The sequence below is a fragment of the Jaculus jaculus genome, chromosome 5 (genome assembly GCF_020740685.1).
Source record: "Jaculus jaculus isolate mJacJac1 chromosome 5, mJacJac1.mat.Y.cur, whole genome shotgun sequence".
NCBI lineage: Eukaryota > Metazoa > Chordata > Mammalia > Rodentia > Dipodidae > Jaculus > Jaculus jaculus.
This window is the reverse complement of record NC_059106.1, coordinates 77,953,485-77,978,886: the sequence shown is the minus strand read 5'-3', so window position 1 is coordinate 77,978,886 and position 25,402 is coordinate 77,953,485. Positions and strand designations below refer to the sequence as shown.

Here is a 25,402-nt window from a genome sequence, read left to right as displayed (position 1 = left end):
CACGAGCCAAGGAAATGACTCCATCACCTCCAAGAAAAGATTCAGAAAGGAAGGAGTAGAAAATATTAGCTCCAAAATCAAGGCTATTTGTCTCTTACAGATGTGTACACAGACACTCACACACTGTTAGGTGCGTGTGATTTCCAAGTCTTTGCTGGGACTTCCCACTCCACAGGGCTTCTGCCATCCCAGGCTTAAGTGGGATAGGGAAGATAGTCCCTCGTTTTGCTGGGTCTGAGAGGACACTGACTCAGTTCTCTTGCTGAGCCTTGCTTGGGGAATCAAGTCTGTACCCAGCCTCCTGTATTCTAAGATCACAGGGGCCTCTAACCTGGTCATGGGCTGCCAAGATTGCCATGGTCTTCACCAGAGGCCTCAAAGCTCCAAAGGCCACTGCCTCTGACACACAGAAGCACTTCTCAGGAAGGAATGCCCTGCTCCCAGCCCCACCTGGTCCTGTTCCATGAAAGTTGACCTGTGTAGGAGTCATGCGCTCAAACTCGCTGCCCCTCCTCTACAACCCCACTCCAGCCCATGTGAGGAACACACTTAAACCCTGGGAAATATCTGACGGGCCTCACACTGAAAGTTCCAGGTGGACCTTCCAACGCCAAGGGTCAGTTATTTCTACTCACAAAAGAGAGTTGGCATCCAAGTACAGGAGGAAGGATATAGAGTTTTAATTAAACTTTGTCAAACCACAAAACTTGCTTCCATGGAAGCATGCTTTCCAACCACAGGATGGTGATGCCAGGGAGCAGGAGGAATGAGGGTGTGTTAGCACGTCGCGAGCCAGGCTATTGAGGCATCAATCTCCCTTTGGCCCCCTGGACCAGTGGCTTCCACAGCTGTCTTCAGTGTGTCCCTAGCACAGCTAGCACTCAGAAGATGTCAGTTGAAGTAGGGTTCCCTCCAGCTAGAGAAGAAAATCCTTGCTTGTAGTACTTTTCAGAAGCCAGTGGTCCTCTGCTTTCTCTGTCCTGAACATCTACTGGGCGGAGAAGGAGGAGGCAGCCCTCGAGGGTAGGCTGAGGTTAATTGTGTCTCCTGATGAGCTGTCTTCCACAGTGTGCTATAGCACTCCTGTCCTCTCGTCCTGACTTCATTGTTCCCGCAAAGACGCAGCCTTCAGTGGGAAAGGGAAGGCATCAAGCTCACAGGACATATCTGCGGGAGATTTGAAAGGGAACACCCACATAACTAGATCAGTCAGCACTAGAAAGCTGCTTGGTTCCTGACAGTATCTGTGCTTGGCAATTCCGCATGAGAGCAAATACCACCTTTCTGCTGAACAGGAATGGAGTGTGTTGGAGAAATAAGGGAAACCCAGGACCTAAATTAGAGCTAAAACTTTTGGACACTGAGCTGTGATTACTGATATAAAACTAACCTACAAAAAGCAAGGGATTGAGTACAACTCACATAGCTTTCTTTAAATGGATCCAAACAGTAGAGCTTTGCCTTTTAATTTACACATGCACGCGCACCTGCGCGCACGCGCGCACATACACACACACACACACACACACACACACACACACACACACACTATATGAATATGTATTTGTATCTTTTGGTCCCCAGCCCCTCTCCTGCTAAGAGTAACATGCAGTGCTGACTGACTTTTCTACAAATCTGGTCGGGACACCACGTGGCTGGCTGACGTATTCTTTATAAATGGGCTGAGAAGCAGAAGCAGCAGGTGGGTGCCACAGACGCAGCAGCTGTGCTCACCCACCCTGCACCTGCCTCGACACTTAACCACAGCTCATCCCTGCTCCATGGAGAGGTTCTGAAGCTGAAAGAAGAGCAAGGAAGAGTGGGAAGTGAGGGGAAACCTGGATATGTGCAAATGAGAATAAGTACCAGCCCCAGGGAGGCAGCTTCAAGATGGGGTGTTGATGGGCATCTACTAGCAGCTCTCTCCTGGTCACTGGCCCTCTGCTCTGGCATCCTTCACAGTTCAAGTCCACTTAAACCAATTAAGCCATGTTCTCAGGGCATACAGTGTGGCTGGCTGCTGCAGGGAGAATCCCAAATCTGCATGCTACCTGGCCCACCGTGAGATCAATGTTTTACCCAAATGTCCTTCTGGCTGAGAGAGAGAGAGCTCAAGTATATAGCTGAGACTCCACAGTCTAAGACTGCATGCAGAACCATTTTAATAGTGACGAGTAAAGCCGGGCGTGGTGGTGCACACCTTTAATCCCAGCACTTGGAGGGCAGAGATAGGAGGATCACCGTGAGTTCAAGGCCATCCTGAGACTACATAGTGAATTCCAGCTCAACCTGAACTAGAGTAAGACCCTACCTCAAAAAAAAAAAAATAAAATAAAATAAAAGGAGCCAGGCATAGTAGTGTGCACTTTTAATCCCAGCACTCAGGAGGCAGAGGTAGGAGTATCGCTGTGAGTTCGAAGCCACCCTAAGATTACATAGTGAATTCCAGGCCAGCCTGAGCTAAAGTGAGACCCTACCTCAAAAAAAAAAAAACAAAAAAACGAGGGGGCCTGGAGGGATAGCTTGACAGTTAAGGCATTTGCCTGCAAAGCCAAAGGACCCATGTTTGATTCCCCAGAACCCACGTTAGCCAGATGCACAAGGGGGTGCATGCGTCTGGAGTTCATCTGCAGTGGCTAGAGGCCCTGGTGTGCCCATTCTCTCTCCCTCTTTCTCTGTCAAATAAATAAAAACAATTTTTTTATAAAAAAAAAACAAAAATAAAATAGTAATGAGTACCAATACCTATTAAGAACTAGGCTTTGAACTTGGGATTGAGAGTTAGAGAGGTAGCTCAGTGGGCAGCAGCACTTGCCATGCAAGCATGAGGGCCTGAGAAGATGGGATTGCCGAGTTTGATTCCCCAGCATCACCTTAATAGCTAGGCATGGCCATGCACACCTGTAACTCCAGTCCCGTGGGCAGTGGGTCTAGAGAATTACTGGAGCTCCCTGGTCAGCAAGCTTGACCAGAGAAAGCAGCAGCTCCAGATCTGGTGAGAGGAATCACACAGGTGGATGTCGAGCAGTTTCCTCTGGCCTCTGCATGCGTGTACATGGGCCATGTGCATCTATGCGAATACATGCATACACCATCCCAAACCACACAACATACATAGTGCATCTGTGCGAATACATGCATACACCATCCCAAACCACACAACATACATACAGTACACACATAAAGAATGAAGTTGGAGCTGAGAAACTGCTAGCAAATCCTGAGGAGTGTTAAGGCCTTGACCCAGTGGTTCTCAAATGGAAGCAACTTCATCTCCCAGGGGACATTTGGCAATGTCTGGAAACATCCGTGGTTGTCACCACCAGAGGCAGGGGTTGCCACTGGCATCTTGTGAACAGAGGCCAGCGACGGTGCTTCACATGCTGCAGGGCACAGGACACAGGGCAGCAGCCCCCACAAAGCAACCATATGACCTAAAATGTTACTGGTGCCGACCTGGCTCGAGGGCCACCGAGTACTGGGCTCACGCCCTAACTCTCCGCTGTCTGGCTCAAAAACCTGTACAGCAATCCCATCAGCTCCCAGAGAGCAAGGCTCCTTTCATACCTTCAACAAAACTTGCATAGGAATCCCTATATGCCCAGCACTCTTCACAGCACTGTGAACAGAGGAGTCCACTCAGTCTTTCTATGTATTCTACACCACAGCATTAACCCTTCTCCCCTTTACAGAGGAGGAAACTGAGGCACAGAAATGTCAACCATCTGAATTACCTAAGAGGAGGAACCAGAATATGACAGCTTGGCGCCATAGCTCATGCTTTCGTGTCACCTGTTATAGGACCGCCTTTGGTGGCACAACTTAGGATACATTCTTGGCACCTGAAGTACCAAGTATAAAGATGTGCTGCAAAGGGGACATCTCAATTCTCGTTCTGCATTTCTCATGGTGTTTGTATTAACCTTGAACACTGAGAGCAAGGATCAGGCCACTTGTTTTTGCTACTTCCCATCTGCATCCCAGAGAAGTATATTCAAACCCTTCCACTCCTAAAACATGCAGCAACCCTCCCATGTTAATTCAGAAATTCAAAGGGAGCCCTAGTGAGGATGCCATTCACACTTTCAATATGATGTGTGTGGATGTTGTGGGTGGAAGACTGACCACTGGCCAGTGCTACTGAGAAGTCAAACTATTCTCTGTTCTAAGCCAACACTAAAGGCTACCCTTGTCTCCTGCATGTTCACTTCTGAAGGTCTGCAGTGTGTCCATTTGGAATTGTTTGTGAAACATTGCCTACATTTAACAGATAGCCAGGCCTCACCAAGCTGTGTAACACACTCTTAGAACATGCTGGTAGAGTCTCCTTGACAGCCACTTTTCACAAGCAGAAACTAACTTCGCAAGTGTGAGCTGGGACAAAGAGAAAAACCCACAAGTTTCAGTATGGTCGGGACTGTGAGCAAAAGCAAGGAAGTAATCAGCCCAACCAAACACTGGGGAACTTGATGCTTTCTTAAAAGGATAGCCAGTCCCTATGAACTCATGCAGAAAGACACTCAAGTCCTAACACGGTACAGCCTCTGAAGACCAGGGCAGCCTGCGGACCGACCACCTGCACAGACTCTGTCCCCCATCAAGTCAAGGCAGGGACTTTCCTTGTCCTCTAGACCCACATTTCCTCCCTTGCACCAACTTTGATTTTACTTCTTTCTAGAATATTTCCACCATGGGTTAGTCAGAGCCATGGGGTCCAGCAGTCATGTAGTGCTTCAAATGACCCAGTGGTGACTGCATCCATTCTCTCCCCCACCCCCTGCCCGGCGCCTCTTTCTCTCTCTCTCTCTGTCACTCTGAAATAAATAAATATAAATAAACAAAAAAATTAAGAAAAATATTTTTTTAATTTTGTTATTAGCAACTTCCATGATTATAAAAAATACCCTATGGTAATACCCTCCCTCCCCCTACTTGCCCCTTTGAAACTCCACTCTCCACCATACCCCCTCCCCATCTCAATCAGTCTCTCTTAAGAAAAATATTTTTAAAACATGATTTAAAGATTACAAGTTGACTACAGATTAACTAATTGAAAAACTTTCAATCTCAATATACAAAAATGAGAGAAATGGGCTGAAGAGATGGTTTAGTGGCTAAGGCACTTGCCTACAAAGCCTAAGGACCCAGGCTCAATGGCCTAGTATCCAAATGTACAAAAGCACATGTGTCTGGAGTTCATTTGCAGTGGCTAGAGGCCCTGGCACACCCATATAGTTCCTCCCTCTCTCTTTCTCACACACACACACACACACACTCTTTCTCTGCCTCTTTCTCTCTCAATCTCTGATAAATTAATTATTTAATAAAAGGAAATGAGGGAACTCTATGTCCAAATTTCTCTCCAAAAATGGAGAAAATCACAAAGATGGTCCTTGGGATCTTTAACAGGGCTCTAGGCCACTACCTAGCCAGTCTGACGAATAACATGAGAGGTGAAGGGAAGCAGGAAGGTCCTGGGAATAGGGTGCTAGGTGACAGGGCAGGATGTGGTTGTACCCATCCTCCAGCAACACTCCGTGTGACTGATAAACATTGTTCATGGAAAATGAGACCATAGCGTATAGGAAAATAGAAAGTACCAGGTACAAGGGTGATGTTTAAGCCTCTGTTTGGACAAAAGGTGGAAAGAAACAAACAAGAAAGGGAAGGCAGGAACTTTCTCCCTGCACGCTATCCTCCAAAAACTGTCTCCAACTCTAGAATGACTTCTTCTAGCAGTACAGAAGGGCAGCAAGTGAACTCCCCAAACAAGTGTCAATAAGCACTCTCTGCCACTCAAATGATGTATGCGCAGGGCACCACTAAACACAACACACCGTCAGTGGCTAAGAGCCGAGCACCCTGTGGAATGTAGTGTACGCCAAGTGAGCAATAGTAACTCCTGAGCCACATGAGTGTATTTCAGCACAGTTGACAATGTGGTGTGCGAGGAGAGGCTTCTTTCTGGAGCCAGGTTCCCTGTGTACAAACCCCAGCTCTGGCTGGGCCTGGCAGCACATGCTTGTAATAGCTACACAGGTATAGACATTTATCAAAGCTCATTTTTGAAATTGGGGACTTTATTATGTGTAAATTATATTTGATTTAAAAATGACACACTATGTCACAGTCCTAACTGAGGTGTGCTGGGTTCTGGAGCTAGGAATGAGAGTTGTATGTATCCCTTCCATTTGTTTGGCTTCTCTTTCCTTTCCCTCTTTTTCTCCCTCCCTCTCTTCCTCCATCTCTCCTTCCTCTTTTCTTTGCCTCTTTCCTTCGTTTCTCCTTCCCTTTCCCTTTTGTTCCCTCTTTCCCTCCAAAGGCTCCTTTCCAAACCAAACCTAACTGGCAGGCCCCAGGATCCCAGGAATTTCCAGGACTGCTATTACAAATGAGTGAATTGATCAGATATCCACGCCAAGTGGGTCTCTGCCTATTTCATAGGGGCAGATGCTCTACAGAACTGGCCGGAGACCTGTAGAGAAGACTGGCAAACCCACAAAGCCTTCACTGGCACTGGATGCCTTCTGCCTCCCAAGCACAAAGTGTGCATGTATTAAAAGAAAGAGAGAGATTATTTTCAAGAATTACTGTGCTTTGGGAAGAATCGTTCCCTCCATTCGGGTGTGCGATGGGGGCGACAGGTCACAGCAGGAAGAGAGAAGGCACAGAAAGCATGGCAAGCAGCATCGCCTTTCTCTGAGGACACAGCAAGGTGAGCTCAGCAAAGCGTGACACTGGGGCCGAGTTCCTCACACAGCCACCTAAGGCAGCACCACATCAGATGCAGCCCCGCCCTTTCTGGATGAGAATGAATAGAGATGTTCACAGGGCAAGAAGGCACTAGAGATGGTGGGAACAGAAGTGATACTGGCATTGTTAATGCCCCCAGGCTGCAGGAGGTTCCTGGCAACAAGGAACATCCATCTGCTATGGCCCACCCTCACCAGTGGGCTCACAGGAAGGGAAGGAGACAGTGATGAACCGAATGCTCTATGCTCAGAAGTACACCAGGAAGCGAGCAGCAGGACCCACCTGCCCTGGGAGCAAGCCCCAGCACAGATATCATCTGGGACCCCTTGGACAAAGAGCATTATGAAGTCCCTTAGCCATGGCCATGAACGTGGTGTTCAGCCAAGCGCAACCAAGAAACACGGACAGTGAGAGTCTATGAGGATGCCAGCTTCCCTCCCGGTCCTGTTTTCTGGAAGGCGAGAGAGCCAGTCTTGGAGAATTGGATACTCCGCTGCTGCCACACACACACAAGAGAATTTCTTATACTTTCCTGATATTGGAGAGAAAAGAGTACCATGAAGGTAGAACGCTTGGCTAAGACAGAATAGAAAGACACATCCATCAGAGAAAAGGTGGACCATCCTGAGACTCCAGTAAGTGGAGGATGAGAGAGGCTGCTGCTGGACCCGACTTACTCTGTTTCAAGTTTAAGAATGGCTGTGCCCAGGAGGAATATCCCACCAAAGAGGACAGCCAATGTGTGGAACTGAAAATCAACCCAAATTCTATCAGCTAGCTCAAAGTACTAACAGAGAGTAGTTAAATCGCCAGAAGTGTCTGCACTTGTGCATGTAAGAGAGACTGTTCCCTACGCAGTGTCACCGGCTCCTATGCTGGAAAGACTATCCCTGTCAGGTTTAAAACCCTACGGCCACCAATGAGGCTTCTGTCTTGGTCTAGGAGGAGCCTGCTGCATTATAAAGACTATTCCATTTAACTACTGCACAGACCATTGCAATAAACATGAGGGTATACATGCATCCCTCAACAGGATCCTTCATGGGTAGCATGTATGAACATTTATTGTTTTAAAGAGAACTATTAGGATTTTTATTTCCAGCACCATAGTGGACTAGGTCACCAACTGTACTAAAGACAATAAAACTGGATACTACAGAAAAAAATCTTCTTAAAAATATATTTTATTTATTTGAGAGAAAGAGAGAATGGATGCACCAGGGCCTCCAGCCACTGCAAACGAACTCCAGATGCCTGTGCCTTGTGCATCAACGTGGGTCCTGGAGAGTTGAACCAGGATCCTTTGGCTTTGCAGGCAAATGTCTTAACGGCTAAGCCAGAAAAAAAAATCTTTTTAGACGTCTAATGAGCTGGAGAGTTTGTGTGAAATGTTAGCAAGCATCCAGGCATGATGGCTCAACCTGTACTCTAAGTCCTCAAGAGGCAGAGGCAGAGGCAGAAGGATCACCACGGGTTCCAGGGAAGCCAGGGTATAGAGTGATGTCCTGTCCCAAAACAGAACAAAAGCATAGCACAATACAACCAAAGAAATGTTAGCAAAACTGCGTAAGAGCTGGAGCGCAGGAGGAAGGTCAACCCTGACCCAGCTTGTGGACATTTGCCAATCACAGTGACCTTGGCTTCTTCATCTTTGTGGCCTCGTGGGAACAGGGCCAAAGGGAATTCCCCACAAGAGGTAAAAGACACAACCAAGGGGTCTGAAAACTGGGAACTCTGGTTATAAGATGCAATGAGGAGCTGAGGATACAGCTCCGTAGTAGAGGGCAGTGCATGCCTAACATTCAGGAGGCTCTGCGTTCAAAACCCCAGCGCCACACACAAAAAAAATGAACGCCAACAGAGATTGTAAACCAAAGAATACTAAACACCAAACATTTAAAAGTAGCCAGAGAGAGAAAAAAAAAAAACAGATTATTCTCAAGGGCAAGACTGACAGACGTCACAGACAACCATGGAAAACAGAATAATAATAATAATAATAATAATAATAATAATAATACCTGCCTGGAGAAAAAAATTAACCATCAGACTAGAATTTATATAACAACAAAATCTCTTTCAAAAACAAAAGGGAAATTAGCGAGTTTTCAAGCAAACAAAATCCTAGTCACCAGCAGACTGGCCTTAAAGAAAATTATAAGAAATGAACTTCAAGGTCTATCAGAAGCCACTAACCAAAGCTGGGCATGGAGGTGCACTCCTTTCATTCCAGCACTCAGAGGCTGAGGTAGGATTATTGCGTGAGACTGAGGCCAGCCTGGGACCTCATAGTGAGTTTCAGGCCAGCATGGACTAGAGTAAGACCTTGCTTCAAAAAAATAAAAAAGACTAGGGCTGGAGCGATGGCTTAGCAGTTAAGGTGTTTGCCTACAAAGCCAAAGGGTCCTGGTTCAATTCCCCAGAACCCACGTTAGCCAGATACACAAGGGGGCACATGTGTCTGGAGTTCATTTTCAGTGGCTGGAGGCCCTGGCGCACCCATTCTCTCTCTCCCCACCCCCTTTTACTCTGTCAAATAAATAAATAAAAATAAAATATTTTAAAGACCTGAAAAAATAAATAAATAAAAAGTAAACAACTATTTTTAAAGAAATTAATAACAGTAACAAAATTCTGAGAAGATTAAAGCAAAACTACCAGAAAGCACATCCTCAATTTTTATATATGAAAAAGGGGATAGATATAACAACCACAGATGCAACAGAACTTAAAAGATAAAAACAAATTACAAATAATGTCATGGGGAAAATTTGAAAACTCAAAGTGGGAAAAACCTAAGAAAAGATAATTTACCAAAATTTAGTCAAGAAAAATTAAAACCTGAATACCCATTAGCTATTGAAGGAAATGACTCAGAAATTTAAAATCAGCAAGGAAGAATTTTAGCCATCCAAAGACCCTTCTTGAGAAGAATTCCAGCACTTATGTTATAGATGTCACATAACTCAGTATAAAACCTGGAAAATTGAGCATGACGAATAAAAACCAGCACAGATCCAAAACTTCTTTTTGCTTTGTTTTGTGTATGTACATGAAATAGGGTCTTCCTCTAGCCCAGGCTGACCTCAAATTCACCCTGTAGTTTCAGGGGGCCTCAAAATCACAGCAATCCTCCTACCTTGGCCTCCCAAGTGCTAGGATTGAAGGTGTGTACTACCACACCAAGCCAGATCCACAACTCCTAAGCAACATACTAGCAGTACAAATCTAGTAATGTATACAACTATGGACCTATGATGACCAAGTCAAGTTTACTGTAGGATAGCAGGTTAACATTGAAAAATCAGTTTAGCAGACATTAACAAATATATATGTGTATGTATGTATATATATGTGTGTGTGTATATATATGTGTGTGTGTGTGTGTGTGTGTGTATCCACTTAATAAATACAGGCAAAGCAATTTATAAAGATCCATTTATAATTAATTTTTTTAAGAAAAGAAGGGTTGATCCTTATCTCACTAAGCAATATTTCATGCCCCAAGAGCATGAGACCTAGACCATCACACTCAGGGACAATGTTAACCATGAAAGGCAAAACTAAACCTTTCAGAAGACAGAACCAGAGACATCAAATGCCCTTCAGGAGGTCCTTGAAAGGACATGAAATGTACAATGATAAAGGAAAGACTGATACATTCCTATTATATTAAATCAGAAACTTCTTCCACTCTAAATATACTTCAAAACTATGAAAGATATCACAGATTACAAGATATTTGCACCACCTATGAGTAATAGCCTTCAGCATATATAAAAAGAACTCTTACAAATAAGTAGGAAAAATGTAAACTACTTAAGTTTTAAATCAATAAGCAAAATACTTTTAAGGCACTTTATCTACACCACCCCCCCAAGGTAGTATAAGAAGGTCAATAACATATAAAAAGTTATAAAGCAATCAAATACCATAAATTAAAGCCAGATAGGATAATGTTACAGCCCCATAAGACTGGAAAAAAAATTCTGAGTATAAATATCAAGTGTTAGCAAGAATATTGAGCAACAGGAACACAGACACACTGCAGCTGGGTACAGAAATGGGTTCAACACATTGGAAATTAAGTTTATGTTGAGATGAAAGTCATACAACCTGGGGTAACTGAATTTTAAACTGCTCTGGTAGCACTGAGAATGCTCATGGTCCGTGACCAGCACTTCTACTACGGTGTATATATCCGAGGTGAAGTTAATATACATGCTCAGCAGGGCCTGAACAAGAATGTTTATAATGATACTATTTGTCATGGCAAAAAACTAGAAATAAGTGTTCATTAATAATACTACACACACACACACACACACATATGCCATGATGTATTCATTCAGTGGAATTAGACAAGTCAACAAAATGAAAATATTTCAGCTCCACTCAACAATGTGGATCACCAGGAATAAAACACCTAACAGGCTGGTGCCCATGGTGCTCTATGCCTGCTGTGGTAAAGTACAGAGCCCTCAGGGAGGAGGGGAGGGCTTGGAGAGGTGTTGGGGAGCACTCCAGATGGATCAGATAAGGAACAGTTGACTGACTGATATGGTGATTTCCCTGTTGCTTGTCAACCAACGCAGCCTTCCTGGTATGTGAGAAAAATCCACTGAGCACCAGAAAACCATTTAGGGGAGGCCACAGAAATACACAGCTAAGCAAGATGTTGTCCAGGGACACAAATACAAAAGGGTAATAGAGAAACACGTAAGGACCAGACAAAAATGTCTGGAACACTGGTTATCAGTGAGAAGAGGAGATGGGAGTGGATGGCCAGTACTAAGTGAACTTCAAAAGTAACAGCCATGCTCCTTCTCTCAAATTGACAGCTGAGGGCTGGAGAGACTGCTTAGTGGTTATGGCACTGCCTGCGAAGCCTAAGGACCCAGGTTCAACTCCCCAGTACCCATGTAAGCCAGATGCACAAGGTGACACTTGTATCTGGAGTTTGTTTTGCAGTGGCTGGAGGTCCTGACACACCCATTCTCTCTGTCTAGCTGCTTCTCTCTCTCTCTCTAGCAAATAAATTTTAAAAATAATTCAAAAATATTTTTAAAATTGACAGCTGAGCACATGAGTGCTGGAAGTACTATTCTTCTTTAGACTTTTCTTTGCGAGCAGTGTATGCATGCATATGCTTATATTCTAGGGTTCCTTCGTTAAAATTATTTTTAACAACATCATAAAGAAAGAAATAATAGCTGGATGTGGTGGCACACGGCAGTAGGATATTGCTGAAGAGGCGAAGGCGGAAGGATCAGGAGTTCGAGGCCAGCCTGGGCTACACATTTAAAAAAAAGAAAGAAAGAAAGAATAATAAATCTATCACAAAGAATTGCTGGAGTTCCTGCCATATCTTTTCTTGTTCATAGTCTGTGAAAGATGATCTCCTGCATAGTAATTGGTGGTGCTCTAAATCCACTGAACATTCTAAGAGCTTCACCCCAAATCATTCCAGAAACATTCTTGCAAGGATGTCTGCAATGTACTGCAAAATCTAACCTCCAGAGCACATTCTGCTCAGGTTTGCCACATTCATAATTAAAGGCTGTCTTTCTTTCCTTCCTTCCTTTTTTCCTTCTTTTTTTCATTCTATTTATCTGTGTGTGCACGTGTGTGTGTGTGCATGCATGTGCACACATGTGCACATGTGGAAATCAAAGGACAACCTTGAAGTGTGTGTCCACGTTCTTCTTCTACCCTCTTTTGACCTGGGTTCTCTTGCCACTGAAAATGAATGCCAGTTTCTCTGGCCAGCAGCATTCTCTCCTGACTCCACCTCCCATTGTTATAGGTGCTGTTGAGATCACGTGAACCACTTTGCATCCAACTTTACCTGTGTACTAGGGAACTGAACTCAAGCCCACAAGCTTTGCAAGTGAGCACCTATAACCACTGACCTATTTCCCTAGTCCTTTTTCCTCCCCTTTCCTTCCCTCTCCTCCCCTCCCTTTCCTTTCTTTTCCTAAGCCTCTTGGAACTTTCTCAAATTTTGAAAGCTTTAAGATGAGGGCAAGGAGCAAACGACTAAGTTCTGTCTCTCTTGCCCGGCTTTCTATGGCAATGCTCTCATATTAAACTCCACCACGAGCTGCAGCTGCGTGCTGCCCCAGCTCGCTCATCAAGAATTGCTGAGTCAGGGGAAATATCTAACCATGTATTAAGTCTATACTGAGGACCAGGAAGTAAGGAGCGCCTGGGAGCCGGGAGCTGCACACATGTTCAACTTTTTAATAACACCAGCTGACTGGCATTTGTAGTCAGCATTGACTTTTTCAGATTTTTTTGAACCACCCCTAACAGTCAAGCCCATGGCAACAGATCCTTTTTATTTTCTGATAGTCAAACATGAATTGCCTGTTACAGAGCCACAGACACAAAGGGGGCCATTTGGCTGGAGAGGGAGCCTTCTCCAAGGTCCAGCATCCCATCCTCATTCCAAGATGCCACCAGAGACCAGAGACACAGACAAGAAAAGCTTTCCTTGAGTACATGCTGAAGGAAACACTGAGGCCCGCTGGGACTGAAGCCAGTGCCTATGCAAACATTGCTGCATTTGCAAATTTGGAGTTTGGCCAAGGGCTTGAGGCGCGTCCAATGTCAAGGGTCTACTGGATTGAGGAAGTTTTCAAAATCCTCCATGTAGCAAGTTCATTCATTTTCATCAGGGTCCCGCTAATCTCAACATGGCCTTACCAGCTAATGTTGAGCCTGGGAGGATGGACAAGACTGAAACCAGTAACAAATTCAGCAATTCCTCAGAGGATATCATGTTTATAAAATGTCTTTTAAACAATGTTTTCATTTCTTTCTATCATTTAATCAGTTATTCTTCACATCCAAGTTATATAGCCATGTATTTATTATTATTATTATTATTATTATTATTATTATTTAATCAGAGGGAGAGCAAAAAAGAGAGATTGGGTACACCAGGACTTCTAGCCACCACAAATGAACTCCAGACGCATGCACCACATTGTACATCTGGTTTTACGTGGGTACTAGGGAATTGAACCAGGGTCATCAGGCTTTGCAAGCAAGTACATTAGCCACTGAGCCATATCTGCATCTTTGTTGGTTTTTTTACGTTTGACCTTGAATCCTGATTCCAAGCACTATAAATGCTGAGAGATTCCAGGTTCTCTGAGGATGGAAAACTTCCCCATGGTTTCCCATCTACTCCTCAGACTGAGAGTGTTCTTGGCTCATGCCTTGCACTTCTTCCACAGGGGTTCCAGCCATCCCTAGCTTTCAATCATGCTTTAAATGAGGGAGGAGTCCCACCACTGCTGGACCCCATCATTGCCCTGCCTCCCAAGAATGTGTTCCCAACTGGGACCCAGGGAGGCTTCAACTATCCACCACCAATACCAACCCTCCTGCCCTCCCAACCACCCTGGGATTTCATGGAATCCATTTTTCTCCAGCTGATTATAATAGTAACCCTTTCCTTATAGACATGGAATTGTGTGTGTGTGTGTGTGTGTGTGTGCGCGCGCGCGTGTGTGTGTACATGTGTTTATGCACATCTGTGTGTGGATACACTGTTCGCCTCTGTTTTTAAAAAATATTTATTTATTTATTTATTTATTTATTTGACAGAGAATGAGGGAGAGAGAGCGAGAGAGGATGGGCATGCCAGGGCTTCTAGCCACTGCAAATGAATTCCACATGCATGTGCCCCCTTGCACATCTGGCTAACATGGCTCCTGAGGAATCAAACCTGGGTCCTTTGGCTTTGCAGGCAAATGCTTTAACCACTGAGCCATCCCTCCAGCCCTCTGAGGGCTCCCATTGGCCTGGAGCTCACCAGTTAGGCCAGGCTGACTCCCAGGGATCTCCAGGGATCCTCTTGCTGCCACCTCCCCAGGGCTGGGCTTATTGGGGCATGACACACTCCAGGTATGTTGTATGAGCACTGGGGATTGACTCAGGTCCTCCTGCTTTCACGACAAAATTTTACTAACTAGTCCCCTACCTAGACACTCTATCTTTGGCAAGTTCTGAGCATTTCTGCTTCTAGTCAATGGATACTTTCTTTTATCAGCTTTAAGAATCTCTTCAAATAAGTGACCAAAACAATGAGCATCTGTAGATACCAAGTAATACTCTTCCCTTACTTTTTTTTTTTTTTTTTTTTTTGCTTTTTCGAGGTAGGGTCTCACTCTAGCCCAGGCTGACCTGGAATTCACTATGGTGTCTCAGGGTGGCCTTGAACTCACAGAAATCCTCCTACCTCTGCCTCCCAAGTGCTGGGATTAAAGGCGTGAGCCACCACGCCCAGCTCTTCCCTTACTTTTAATTAGACCTTCACATGTTCCACAGATGTACTGAATTAAAAAAAAAATACTCCTTAAAAATTGTCAGCTCTCATCTTCTTCAGCTTTTGTTTTTCCTGTTGCCTTTGTTTTGGAGCAAACTGTAACCAAGCAAATGAGCAGAGGGTTGGGCCAAGCTTAACACTGCTCGCTTAAGTTAGACATCCTTCCAGTTTTGAGCACAATGTCTGAATTGAGTAATCTTCACCACTAAGACGGGGTGTGGTCATAACAACCTGAACTTGTTTTTCTACAGAGCAGCACACTGGCCAGGGTCAACCCTCACCCCTAAACAGACACAAGAAATGCACGTCACTAAGGACCACCTTGGCTGCCTTGTTTCTACAGTCAGCTCCCCACCAGCTGCAGCAAGTCTCCAGACCCGAGAGGTCTCCATGTGGCTCTGGCCCCAGCAAGACACACTAAGGCTCAATGTCACATCCTCAGGACTTTCTGTAGCATCACATACTGAAATATAACTGATACTAATGTCAGTAGATTCCTGCTAAATTCCAACCAAAGATCACAAAGTTCTCGGTTAACTTTCACAGCTGCGCTGTACATAGTTTTATCTGAAAGCTCCTGGCTTGAGTGGGGAGGGGATTATAGGGCAGAGCTGTACTTTCTTCACTAAACACCATGCATTTGGAAGGTATAGGAAATGCGCAGGCCTTCTTAAACAGGATGCACAAAATGTCCAACTGTTCCTTATATACATGGGTCATAGATACTCAACAAAATATATAAATGTCATATACATATGACATATAAATGTCATGGAATTATTTATAATGAACACTTATAGTCATCTTAGAATTCCATGTTTTGTACTTTGAAACTTTGTGCTAATTTTTTCCATTTATGTTTTTCATACATTATTTATACTGATGCTTGATATGTCTCCTTTAATAACCTTTGCACAATATCAAATTCTAAGAACCTGGGCTGTTCCTTTAGTCACTTTCCATCAGCAATAAAATTCATTATTAAATGCATGCTCATGGACTCGTGACATCTCTCTTGCTTTACCACTTGTAGCTGAGTTTCGGCCCGTTTGGGACTAGCCTGATAGCCACCAGCTACTTTTTAACCCATCTCATTTTCTTCTCAAGGCTATGAAGGTTCTACTAGCTTTACACATGAAGAACAGAGCTGCCTGGTCCTCTGTATGTAGCCAGGGTTGCCTGCCTGGCCTGCCTGGTATAGTTGTAGATTGGTAAATATACTCTGACTCCTTGGGAAACAGAATGAAGAACAGCCTGTCGGGGCCTCTTTCATGGGCAGAAAAGAACCTGAAAGACACCAGGGAACTTGCTGAGCAGGAAGTGAGAGACAAGTTAAACACTATCTAGTTGTCACACAGCTTTCTTAATGTTATCTTCCATCAAGCCAGGTCCTGGAATCAGCCAGGACTTCAGACTAAACGCATCTTCTTCTTGCCTGCATCTTTTACATATTAAATGTCCCTGCGGCTCCCTTGGCAGGGGCCCAAGGGCAGCACACACTTCTCCACTCCCAGGAGGGGGGCTGACACTGTAACACAATGGGTGGAGACAGCTCAACAATAGCACCAACTGGGCACATCTTGACCCACTGCCACAGAGCACAGGGTAGTGGTTGGTCCTTACAGCAAACCCACTGGGGCGCTGAGAGCAAAATAAATAAATAAATAATCTTAAACAATTGCAGCCTTCTGGGGCTACATTTGCCAGCAAAGTAATAAATCTATCCAGCAGCCTTGGGTTGAGTCACTAAGAGTCATGCTAGGTGGGCCTTGCATTAACACTGTGACCTGCAGGCTCCTTGACAGAGTGGAGAGGAAGAAGGTTCTCCTCCTCTCCTGCCTGCAGACCTCGCAATGGGACAGCTGTTTTCCACTTTGCAAAACCCATCCCAACACTGCCAATCAAAGATGCCAGCCTCCAGTTTAAGAAGCGGGTGTCAAACATGCTGTCAGCAACACAAGTCTGACCTCCTTTCAGTTCCAACAGATAGTCCCGCCCAGAGCAACACTGGAACCTCCAGTGGTACAGGCTCTTCTCCCCAGCTGGCTCTTCCTGTGCAAGCAGGAGGAACAGCTGAAAGCTGGGTGACCACCCTGGATTCCATGTCCTTTCTGTGCTTTGAGTTAGGGCCAGTGAGCCGTGCAGAAGTAGCCGAGCCTCCTCTGGAGACAGAGAGGGGTGCCACTGCTAAATGAGAGTTCAGGTAAGCAATTCCTGGCCAGAAAGCTTGCAGGAATTCTATGATCAACACCAACCCAAAGCCCAAAGCAGGCAGGCTGTCCTAAGTGGGACACACATACACAAGTTTGTTCATGCCCTTCAGACCCAAATCGTTCAAAGCACCCCTTCCTGACCCCTCATACTCTCCTATCCCCAGCACACATATAATCCCATAAAGACGATGGAAAACAGCAGCACCTAACTTCTTCAGTGTGAGGTGGGGGAGGGGCGGGGCTAACACGCATGGAATCTGGGAGTGGGGCATACAGTCTGGTCATGAGTTGGAGTTACATACAACCACGGGCTGGAGAACACTTCCACGGAAAATCAATTCAGCCAAATGTCTCAATCTTTCCTCCGCCCTTCCCCCCAATGGCAGAAAACAAACTTGGGTTAACAAATTCCAAGTGTCCCTTGTAGCTACAGGGCACTTGGCTACTGCCTTGCAGGATCAAGGGCTGCCAAAAACTTCTTCGCGGGGCTAAGCAAAAGCAAATAGAGGTGTAGCTCACCCAGATCTCCAGACCTTCCTGCAGCCATGGGCTCCAGAGTTCAAGGCAGGCCAAGCCACAAAAGTGGTCTGACCCCAACCAGTGGTGTAAAGCAAACCAGCCACCTTAAAGGAAGCCAACAACTGGCCTTAGAGTTCCTCACCACCACCACCACCCCTACCCCAGCTACCCAGAGTCAAGCTGTCTGTCCACCACACTCAGGACACCCTTTGGCGGCGGGGAGGGGGGGACACGCACCACCAGTGGCACTTCCATTTTAAATGATGGTAAAATGTGGAGCATATCTTGAAAAGGGTACCTGCTTTGGTAGTGGAAGGGCAAGACTCACCCCCACACACCCCACCCCTGTCCCCACCACCACCACCATAGGAGTTCGTGTATGCTGTGGTTTTAGGAACATTTTCAGGAAGGCTGAGGCTGAGGGTGCGGGATTGGTGGGGCGGGAAAGCTCCCCCTTCTGTCTTGTCGCTCAGCATCACAGCACTCTCAATTTCTCCACCAAGCAGACAACAGGCACCACTCCTGAGCCTGCGGATCCCGGAGCAGCAGCCAGCGCGGCGTGGGGCAGGAGCCCGGGCCGCGGCCGCAGGCGCCCTGGCACAGCTGGGGGCAGCAGCGCCGGACGCCGCGCGCCCAGGGCCACAGCGGCGGTGACTGGCGGGTCCCGGGAGGCGCGGCGCGCGGGGCGCCGCCAGCACAGGCCGCGGGGCGCGCTCGGCCCTCCGGGGACCGCCCGGGCCGGCCCTGCGCCCTGCGCCCTGCGCCCTGCGCCCCTGCCGCCGGACACCTGGCTGGGGAAAAGGCGGCGACAAAATGGAATCGCAGCTCGCGAGGGTGTTTTCCGGTGACGGCCCGCAGGCGAAAACACAATCAGTAAAAAAAAAAATAATAAATAAATAAAAGCGCAAGGAATCCATCCGCCGAATAAAAACCCAGAGTCCCCTACCTTCGGCCTTTCGGGGATGGCAAAGCTGGTCCTGTGTTCTCTGACCCCCACGGATCCCAGCACCCTTCTTCAGGAGCTATTCCGGTCAGTCAGGATTTTGTGCATTTTTTTCGTGAACACCTGTTTCAAGTAAGGGGTAAAGACCTTATTGAAAGAATTTTCTTTAAAAAATAACACGTGCACACGTCTGTCCATCCAGGCAAGCACGCGTGTTTGTATACACACATATGTACACGGAATAGCCATGTACACGGGAGCACCAAACTAGGCAAGGGGATAATGGGAGAGTCGGCTGGTTGTGAGCATGCTCGCGCAGGGAACAGATCCACCCTCTGTTACTCCTCTGAATAAATATAAATCACCATCAGGAACCCAAACAGAAGCATCCCTCTTGAATTCCTGCTGCTGAAAACCAGAATAAATTCAGCCCGCAGACACGGAATCTAATCAGCAGCTGTTTTCTGAAGCCAGAGCCAACCCAAGCCTGGCTTGTCTTTTCCACTAGGAGTCCAGACCCTTTTTTTTTTTTTTTTAAGAGGTTTTAACCTTTTAAAGATACAGTGCACCAATTATCACTTTGGAATAGCACTGGGAGTGCAGGAAAGAGTCCTAGGCTTATAGTCACACATGGTAGGATTGCATGCTGAGACAAAGGTATCACTGATTGGTGCTCTTTCATATATATGTGCACGCATGTAACGCATAACGTGGAGAGAAGACATGTAAACGAAAGGCATGACACTAGGCATACACGTTTGCCTCCTGATGCACTTGTCAGTGAATTGACATGGTATGGAAACATTGAGAGCTTCACTTCTGAACACACAGGTGCACGGGTCAGATAGCCAGGAGATTCTGGTCAGCATGGCGGTTGGGGGGGGGAAGGGCTAGTGTCACCTCCCCGCTTCCCCACCCCCCTTACTGCCCACAAAGGTTCAGGAAGCCTACCAACTGCCTGGCCCTCTAGTGTCTTGATGGCAATTCAGATTTGACCTTTTTTTTTTGTAAGATTTTGTTATTGAGGTTTTGTTGTTTAGGCTTTTACATTTTTCCGGGGTGGGGGGGGGAGGCGTGTAGAACACAGAGGTAGAAAATCAAGGTATAGGATGAACTACCCCCAGCCTTAAGAAAATAAGAAGTACTTTAGACACCCAAGTGACATATATCCTAGTTTTGTTTTGGCTTTCAAAGAGGTTCCACTGAGAAGAAACGAAACTCCTAAACCTTACTCCTGTTTGAAAGGGAAACTAATGGTCTTTTGCAGTTTCTTTTCACCCTGGAGCCCCAGAGCATCCCTGTGGATTGCTTGCTCCACCACCACACCCCACTCTTGTCACTATCAGTAGTGGCAGCAGCCAAGCTCCCCTCTAAGTATTCCTAGGGCCACCAGAGGGACAGGTCCCTCCAGCTCTGGCCCCAGCGCCCTTGCCTAGCCCATCATGACAGGCAAGACCTCTGAAACCCAGCCTGACTCTCCTGCTCTCTTACCTGGCCCAGCCAGCTACCCCCTCCCAGCAGCCCCTCCCCTCCCCCTCCCTCAGCTCTTTAGCAGAAAACTATATTTCATGTGTCATCACAGAGCTAGCTGGGCCTATCACCAAATGGCTGGGCAATAGCATCAGGAAATGTCACCAGTCACACAGCATGGAGCTGGCCCTTCCAGAGCCACCACAGAACTGAGCCTAGGTGGCTCAGTGACAAAGAGCTAGCCTACCACAGGGAGCCTGTCACTCCTCGCCCAGCCTTACCTCTACCCATTTATAGGGGAGAGGGCTGGGGGAGAGGAAGAGGAGGAGACAAGAAGTGAGTTGAGAAGCCAACGATGTTTCTATTCCTGTTGAAGGACCTAGAGAAAATGTTTCTGACAAGAACATTTACTCTTTGTGTTTAAAAAATCAAGAAGGCTGGTGAAAACAAGGGTTTTGGATTTTTGTTTGTTTGTTTGTTTGTTTGTTTTTACTCATGGGAGCTTCTCTGGGCTGTCGATTCCTCTTTTAATATCACAGGCTCCACATGGCAGAACTGTTAGGAGTCAGGAGGATTGGAGCCCATCTTCTTTCCTTTAAAGGGAACAGCTCTGAACCCTCAGAAAAGCAGGCTGTTGAACTGGCCTTGTCACACACAATGAAGCATTTTAAGAGTGAGACAGTCTTTGTAGAGACCCACAGGAATCACTGTCACCCTTCCTGTCTTCAGTGAGCTTAAAGCAACTCAGAGGTCAGTCCCACCTCATTCTGTTTTCCTGAGGAAACTAAGCTTGCTCCACTGGCCTATTGTATAAAAGTTACATCTCAAACTTTTCACTCTATTTAGGCTCCCAGGAAAATCCTCACAGACAAAGGAAGTAGTTGGTAGGTCATTTGGCCCAACCATGCTTACAAGAGATGCTCCGGTCTCCTCTCCTAGTTCTATACCCAGGCTTTTGGTTTGGGAAATGATAAACGGAGCTCCCACATTGCTTCCCTTTCATTTCTCCTTCTCTTAAAAAGAAAAAAAGACTGAAATGTCAGTGGTCATGCTGGAAACCAGATAAGGATGCCATCAAGATCGGGACGTTTTGAAGAATAAAGGGAAGCTCCAAAATGGATGAAGCAAAGGAAGGAAAGACTGATGGTAGCTGATAAAGTTGGGACTCTGCACAGACCTTAAGGAAGTCAGTGCACAGGTTCCCAAAATAGGGCTCTGAAAATCCCAAGCTCAGAACATCAAGATGGGTCATGGGCAGGAATCCAAGCAACTCAAGGTCATGGGGTATCGCTGGTGGGTGTTTATGGTTGAGAGGGTCTCACTGTGTAGCACATACTGGCCTCAAACTTGAGCTCCTCCCACCCCTGTGCACCCTGAGTCCTGGGATTACCAGCATGTGCCACACACCAGTGGCTAGTAAAAATTTTCCTTTCTAAGCTGAATACCCAATGATAAAGAAAACAGTAGAAGAGTTACTGGCCAGAAACACTGAGAAGGACTAAGAGGAGACTTAATTTGCAACATAAATACATACTTTAGTGCAGCTGAAAACAAAGCAGCCTCGCACACTGTAGAAGCCTTCACCATGAAACTGGAATCGAGAAACAATTTGAATATAATGTGCCACGTGAAGATAAGTTGTGAAGGCTGGATTTTAAATCATGGGAGGAATACATTACTTAATAGCAAAATAATAGGGTTTCATGGTGGCTATTTGAAAATGATTATTTCCTTCTAAATCACACCTTACTTAAAATTTGTTTCATTTTTCTGAAAAAAAAAAGGCACCTCAAAGAACAGAGAGATATTATAATTGGTTGGTAAGTCATTCAATGCTAAACAGTTTTTTCTAATAATAAGAAAGAAAAAAATGAGGTCATTCAGTCTATGCCAAAACATGCTGGGATAGGCTAAACAATGGTTCCCAAAGATATTGACGTCTCAATGCTGGGAAAGTGAACAGCACCTTATACACAAATAATATGACTACACTAATGATCTTGAGATGGGGAACAACCACGAAGGCCCTAAATGTCATCACTAGGATGGCCGGTGACAGGCAGGAAGAGGGCAGAACAGTAGGAATGGGACCATAGAGGTCAACATCAGAGGAATTACAGCCTGAAGCCAACAAATGCCAGAAGCCAGGAGAGGCAAGGAATGGATTCCCTAAGGAGCCTGGCTTGGCCACAACTGTCCAGTAAAACTGCAGATTTCTGACTTCCAGACCATGAGCAGATGAATATGTTCTTTGAAACCACCAAGTTGGTGGCCCTTGTTACAGAAGCCATAGGAAACTATGAAAGTCACCATGATAAGAAACGGCACTTTCCAAGGATTATAATGATTACTACCAGCAGCCACACTTACTGTTTGTGTGCTAGGCACTCCTAGACCAGTTACTTATTTTGTCGCACACTAGGGGGCAGCAGAGAGTCAGTGTTGTTAGGGCTCCTCCACTTAATTAGCAAGTGTGCTTGGGTGAGTTCTGTCAACCTGCCAGTGTTCTTTCTCATCTGTAAAATAGAGGTGTTGAGGTTTGTATGTGAAATTTCCCCTCCTGGCTCATGTTGTGAACATTTATCCCCCAGCTCATGGTGCTATCGGTGGCTGTGGAGCTTTTAGGAGGTGGGGTATAGCTGGAAGAAGTAGTTCACTAGGGAAAGTGAACCTTTGAAGGTTATAGCTTGTCCTCTAGTCCTGGCCACTCCCTGGTCAGCTATGTTGTGAGGAATCTCTGTCACATGCTCCTACCTTCATGAACACCACAGCACATCTCTGCCATCATGGATTGCAGCACTCTGAAAGCTTGCACAAAAATAAATCTTTCCTCCATGAAGTTGTCTCTGTCAGGTATTTTGGACACAGTAATGTGACTGTAGCTGACACAAGAAGTAAGGATGTCATCTGCCTGTGACAGATAAAGGGAGGTAAGCAGTAAGGAGAAACTCCCTTCTTAGGCTGCACTGGGGTCTGTCTGCCAGAGATTTCTCACTGGTCCTCTTTCCTGTGTGATATGCACAGAACAAAGGTCACCTGAATGTCCTTCAGCTATCTGAAGACAGTGATCATCTGTCAGGAGTCTGAGCTTCTCTAGTGACTGTTCTCAGGAATTCATCCAGAGCTCCTCTCCCATAGGTCAGCTCCCTGGTGCACATTCTTTTTTTTTTTTTTTTTTTTTTTGATTTATTAGTTTTCTTTTCATCAAATACAGGCAGTTTGGTACCATTGCTTAGGCTCATTTACGATCTACCCCCTCCCATTAGACCCTCCTTGTTGATGTAAATGGGTCGTGCATTGTGGAGTTAGTCCCCAGTTATTGGTATGCTAAATGTCTGCAAATCATGACCCAACATGTGACTCTTTTGTATTGTTTTGCTTACTCTTATTTTGCAGGGTGTTGTTGTTACTGGACTTTGTTAATCTTTCTGTGTTTTCTTTTCTTTCTTGGTTTTCTTCTTCTCTCTCCTTTTCTCCCCTCTTCTCACTTTCTCAATTCTTTATGGGTCTATTATCCTGGTTTGTCAGTCTCTTGTCCTTTTCTACCATTGATGCACCTGCTGTTGTCTGCATATGGGCGTTAATGCCCTAGTAGCCCAACTACCCTAACACCACATTAGTATAAATACCTGTAACATGATATATTAATGCCTAAGCACACCAAAGGAAACAAAATGGTAACACAAGAAAGTTACCATAGAGCTGACCCAAACCAAAACTACCAATAAATCTTCAGGTCTCAACATTGGGCCCACCCTGTAAACCTGAGAGAAACACTGCTGAGCAAAACTAAAAGAAGCTACATAGGACAAAAGAAACAGCAAGACAAAGAGAAAGGAAAGGAAAAAGAGATCAAATAAAAGAGAGAGGGAAAACCTCCAGCTCTACAAATGCTCACAAAGAAACAGGGAAAGTATGGCTACAATCCACCTCAACACACTCCCAGCCTCCTAACCTCCCACAATGGGAACAGAAGAGGAGATAGCTGAAATGTCAGAGAGAGAATTTAGAGCTCTACTTCCAAAAACAATTAACAACCAGAAGACACCTCAAATAGGAATGAAGTAAAAAATATATATTCAAAGTCTCCAAAAAGAATGAAACAGTGAGTAATTAGAGGGAAAAGTCATAAATATGGAAGAAAAAAATTATCCAGGAAATTGAAATGCTGAAAAGGAACCAAATAGAAATTATGAAAATGTAAGCAATGACCAACCAAATAAAAACCCTATCAGAATGTACTACTAACAGACAAGCCCATGCAGAATGAATCTCACAGATGGAGGACAAAGTCGAGACAATACTGCACACAGACACATACAAAGAAAAGAAAGTAAAGGACACAACCAATATTTTCAAGAACTTTGGGACAAATTTAAGGGATGAAGCCTCAGAACACCAAGGGTAGAAGAAGAAGCTGAGATAAATTCAAAGAGGACTGATCAACTGCTTGATAAAATTCTAAGGGAAAATCTCCCAATTCCAAAGAAAGGAATCCAAAAACAAGAGGCAAATAGAACTCCAAACAGACTTAACCAGAGAAGGTCCTCTGCATGATGCATCACAGAAACAATGTCAAAAATCCACAGTCCAAAAATAATAGCAAGTGCTACAGGGAAAAATGCCAACTCACACACAAAGGCAAGAATGTCAGAGTAACCTCAGACCTTCCATCAGCAACCCTGAAAAGCCAGAAAAGAATGGAATGATATTTTTCCAAGCTCTATAAACAACTACCAATGAAGAATTCTTTAAATAAAAAACAAAACATTTATCTATTTGAGAGAGCAAAAGGGGAGAAGATTGGTGTGTCAGGGCCTCCTGCAGCTGTAAACAAATTCCAGGCACACACACCGCTTTGTGCATCTGGCTTTATGTGGGTACTGAGGAAACAAACCAGGGCCATCAGGCTTTGCAAGCAAGTACCCCTGACCACTGAGCCATCATCATCTCTCCAGCCCACCCCACCAAACCAAGAATTCTATACCCAGCAAAATTACCTTTCAAAATTGAAGAAGAAATAAAGATATTCTAAGACAACACAAACTAAGGCAATTTATGTCAACCATATCAGCTTTACAAAAACTTGTGAAAGGAATATATTACAGGGAAGAAGAAAAAAGACAGCCCTGTTTGTGAGAATGCAAGATAGGATACACCCCATGA

General features: G+C 45.3%; 1 long non-coding RNA gene across 2 annotated transcripts in view; it reads right to left on the bottom strand.

Moving 5' to 3' along the window:
* LOC123460785 overlaps nucleotides 1-19,264 on the bottom strand; it is a 62,766-nt gene extending 43,502 nt beyond the window's left edge. Inside the window, exons 1-2 of one of the 2 annotated variants that reach the window (XR_006637195.1) lie at nucleotides 19,132-19,264; nucleotides 18,770-18,889 (exon numbers count right to left, since the gene is read on the bottom strand). This is a non-coding gene — a long non-coding RNA (uncharacterized LOC123460785). Of the gene's footprint in view, nucleotides 1-18,769; nucleotides 19,094-19,131 lie in introns of those variants that run through there. The other variant, XR_006637194.1, reaches the window with a different exon arrangement.
* Nucleotides 19,265-25,402: the final 6,138 nt, after the last annotated feature.